This window comes from Siphateles boraxobius, unplaced genomic scaffold (assembly GCF_051911475.1).
Source record: "Siphateles boraxobius isolate OS27281-9 unplaced genomic scaffold, OSU_SipBor_1 6, whole genome shotgun sequence".
NCBI lineage: Eukaryota > Metazoa > Chordata > Actinopteri > Cypriniformes > Leuciscidae > Siphateles > Siphateles boraxobius.
This window is the reverse complement of record NW_027509186.1, coordinates 1048821-1053195: the sequence shown is the minus strand read 5'-3', so window position 1 is coordinate 1053195 and position 4375 is coordinate 1048821. Positions and strand designations below refer to the sequence as shown.

The 4375-nt window shown below is 37.2% G+C and overlaps 1 long non-coding RNA gene across 1 annotated transcript; it reads right to left on the bottom strand.

Moving 5' to 3' along the window:
• Nucleotides 1–2283: 2283 nt before the first annotated feature.
• On the bottom strand, nucleotides 2284–2902 carry LOC143715754 (uncharacterized). Its single transcript, XR_013195883.1, has 3 exons — nucleotides 2845–2902; nucleotides 2664–2763; nucleotides 2284–2369 (listed from the first exon to the last, which is right to left on the bottom strand). It is a non-coding gene; the product is annotated as an uncharacterized LOC143715754 (long non-coding RNA).
• Nucleotides 2903–4375: the final 1473 nt, after the last annotated feature.

Sequence of the window (4375 nt, the reverse complement as noted above, 5' to 3'; positions counted from 1 at the left end):
TGAACTCAGTGAATGCTGATATATTTTGCTAAATAGCATTATCCTGCCAGAGGAATTGCGCGATAACTTTATCATTTATTTTTCCATTTGTATCATCTCATTGAGCTTTTGTGAGAATTCCATTTCCTGTCAACAACACAAAATGAACGAATCACTCTCTGAGACAACTCAGTGCTCCTGAGTCATATTAAAGATTCGTTTACAGTGAAAAAAATCACTCATGACCGACCCATCACTAACACTAGTGTGGAGGAGAAGCTTTTGGAAAACGTTAATGTGGGTGGACAGCGTTTTTATACGAAAACGCAGTTTTCAAATGTATCCGGATTAATGTAGACGTAGCCTTAGAGATGTATTGTGCATTGTTGGCGGCTTCATTGCACTTTGTGAGATCGTGATGAAATGACAGAGCGACAGCATTAGTGATTGTAAAGGGAGCAGTCTTGACTCGCATTCGAGGCTTCAGCCTATTTAATCCATTGAATAACACTATTATTTTTCATGCTGCTAAGAGAACCGACGCCAATTGCATGCTGTAAAGTTTCAGAAGTGACCTGGATTCACGCAGCACGGGATAGAAATATGACGCTAAAATAGTAACGCATTGAAGCAATGTAAAGGCACACTAAATTAATAGAAAAATATTTGTAGTATATATATTTTTTAAATTCTATTCCAAATATTGGCAAAAGTTATGACTTGTAAATAATAGGAATGTAACGACAAAATCTCACGATACAATAATACCTTGGTGTAAAGACCACGGTACGATCATTATTGCGATATTTAAAAAAAAAAAAAGAAAGAGTGACAAATGAAGACTTGGAAAAAGGTGCCATATGTGTTTATTAAACAATGATTAAACATTACAATGATGTACAAATTAACCATGTAATTTCCTGACTCTTTTTTTTATCCTCATAACTTCTGCTTAGAAGGTATATACACACACATACAGAGAGAGAGAGAGAGAGAGAGAGAGAGAGAGAGAGAGAGAGAGAGAGAGAGAGAGAGAGAGAGAGAGACAAACACACAGAGAGACAGACAGACAGACACACAGACACACACACACACACACAGAGAGAGAGTGAGAGAGAGAGAGCGAGAGAGAGAGAGAGTGAGAGAGAGAGAGAAACACACACCGAGAGAGAGAGAGAGAGAGACAGACAAACAAACAAACAAACAAACACACACACACAGCGACAGACTGACGGACACACACGGGTTAATATTTGGGTGAACTCCCCTCATTACTGTCATAACGTTAGTTAACTCACTCTCATTACTGCAAAAAGATAAAACTGAATACAGCCCGCTATTTCCTTCATGCAAATTGCATATCCGTTTTCAACTGCTTTGTTTGTTTACATCGGTAGAATGACTGTAACATTAAGTCTCTCACAGTGAAACTCCTACCTGCTTCGCGCGCGTCTGGAGTAAACGCGTTTACTCTCATTCGCTTCTGCAGGACTTCAGTCAGAGTTTCAGCGACTGAAGTGAAAAACATTTGTAACAAGGGCCCTCAACGTAGGTTGGAGCAATGGACCAGTTTCTAGGTCAGTGGAGAACAGAATATTGGCAGTAACTGAATCACAGACATCAAGTAAGGAAAGTATTTGTAATTGTAAATTGAACAGTCATATACATAAAATGGAACAGAGTTTTAAACAGCAATGATAACAAAACCATAAAATTATACACAAATTATGAATTCTCTGTTGTCTTTGGGTTTTCTTATCTAATTCCTTTAAGATTTAAATTCCTTTTCTTTTTTTCTTAAAACAATTTAATAAATGTTATCTATTTGATCTCTGTTTACATATATCTTTAGTAAGACTTTTATTAGATTGTTCCGTATTTTTTTTGTTTTATTATTTTAGAGTTTAGGGTTCTAATTCTATTTTGCCTTTAGTGTTATAATTTCCTATACCGTGTTAGACAAACCAAATAATCTCTTAAACAAAGTAAAATGGTGTATAACCATAATTTGACCAACGGAAACTTCTTATCACACTGAAATGGTAAAAGGAAATTCAATATTTACATGTGACCCACATTCAATAAACAACACTCTTGTTTTAACTCTTTCTTTGAATTGTCTCTTGAATATTGTCCAGAAAAAAGAATCCTTTAAGAGATCCAGTGAGTAAATGCACAATCAGTTCAATCCTACCAGTTCGAAGAAGTGGTCCAAACAGAAAAAAAAAGAAAAGTCCTCCTAATTGAAGAAGTTGATGTCTCTGGCGCAACGAAAACCTTGTGATACAGTAAAAGTGTCTTTTCCCCAGGCTCAGAAATCAGCATTCAATTTTGGTGGCTCGCCATCTCAAATCCATGAGAGAATTTTCCAATGAAGCAGTAAACCTGACCTGTTTTACCAAAACAGTGTCATTAACATTCGATATTATTTCTTTATAACTTTTCTGCTCTTTAAACAGTGTTTAAACATACATTTTCACTTTCATGACGAACATGTGATATCTCACAGGCATATTGACAATGTGCAAATTAATATTCATTCATAGCTAAGCAAAAATATATTACTCAACATTTCAAAAATCATATTAACATTCAGAAAATATGCAAATAGACTTCACAGCGTGCATAATATGCATAATAACATAAAATACATCCATTATAGAAAATACAACAAATAAACTCACCAAATCCCGAGTTTCACAGTTTTTTTTTTAAACACCCGCTTCAGATTCAAAGGAGCTTCACAATCGGCTAGAATCCGCACTTAAATCAGCAATCACCATTCTAAAATGATTTATCATCATCAACCACAAAGTATTATAAAGTTGCTTATAACCTTATTAAATGAATTTTAACAATATAAACCTTATTAATCCTTTCTGCATCACTCTCATCTCGTGTTCACCGCGTCTCTCATCTCGTGTTCAGCGCGTCTCTCGCATTTCCGTGTGTCATCCGCTGACGTCATACGCAACTCGTGTACACGTAATATATCACATGTTCGGTGCTAGACCATAATGCATATTATTTTTATTTATTTTTATTTAATTCACAATGGATATGAATAGATCGTTTCAACTTTTTTATTAAAAGTTTAGCTATTAGAATATGCAATTATATTATCCATTTATTATTTTTTTTAGTACCAAATTTAACATGGGTTACACCCTCCCTTCTTTAAATCCACGCAAGTCCCTTTGCGTTATGATGATGCCTTCTAATCAGTGTTAAGGCCTATTTCTTAGGGTGTTTAACCGATCTGGGTTGCTCTGTTAACGTTTCAATGAAAGCTGTGTTCAACCCTTGCAGAAGAGATTGAATAATAGATACCATGGGATTTCCCAACTCAGGGTAAGTCAATCTTTTGGATCTTTGTCTCACTCTTTTGGACTTCCTTAATCTACTTTCAGCTTCACATTCATCTGACTCTGTGTCTTCTTCAGGTGTTGCAGATTCAACTGGACCCAGTCTGTCTCCTTCCACTGGAATATGAAGTATGGATTTTTGATTTTGTTCTGTTTTAGTGTTAGTTTCATTCTCCATTCTGTAATTTGCAGGAGCATTCGGACTTTGTTGCTCTGTTTCAGACAGACATATTCTCTCTTCCAACATTTCCCTTTCAGGTATCACATCACTGTGCACTGAGGCTGGTCCAGAACAAGACTGAGTTTCAGGTAAGTATGCTGGTTCAGGTAAGTATTCTTCATGTGTACCTTCAATGATGTTGGCACTGGCAAGGTTTGAATCAGGTTGCATCTGGGTAACAGGTTCAACATTTCTGAAAGGAATTTTTCTTGATGTTCTCACAACGTCAAACTCCTTAACAAATCTCACTGGAGTGGTTTTGGAATTTGGCTCAATTTCTTGCACCAGATAATCATCGTCCTCTCCCTCATGATCCAGACATTGCTCTGAACTCTCTGGTTCTTCCTCATTTACTTCTCTCGGAACCGTTCTCCCTCTTTGTGACTTAAGTACCATTTTCTCTTCCTCCACAGAGGGTGACAAGAAACCACAAGGCAATAACAAGTCCCTGTGGAGCGTCCGCAAAGGTCCTTCCTTTCCTTCTGGTTTCACGGTGTAAACAGGAAGCTCACCAGCACGGTTCACCACAATGTATACTTCAGAGTCCCATTTATCAGCCAATTTGTGCTTCCCTCTGAGACGCACATTTCTGACAAGAATTCGATCACCCTCATCAAGTGAAGATTCTGTCACTCTTTTGTCATACCGTGTCTTGTTCCTTGCTGCAACCTTTGCTGCATTCTTTCTGGCAAGCTCATAACTCTCCTGCAAGTGTGTTTTCAAAGTTTTCACATACTGGGAATGGAACTCATTATGGCTGTTACTCACAGGTACTCTAAACGCGAGATCTATTGGCAACCTAGGCTGCCGG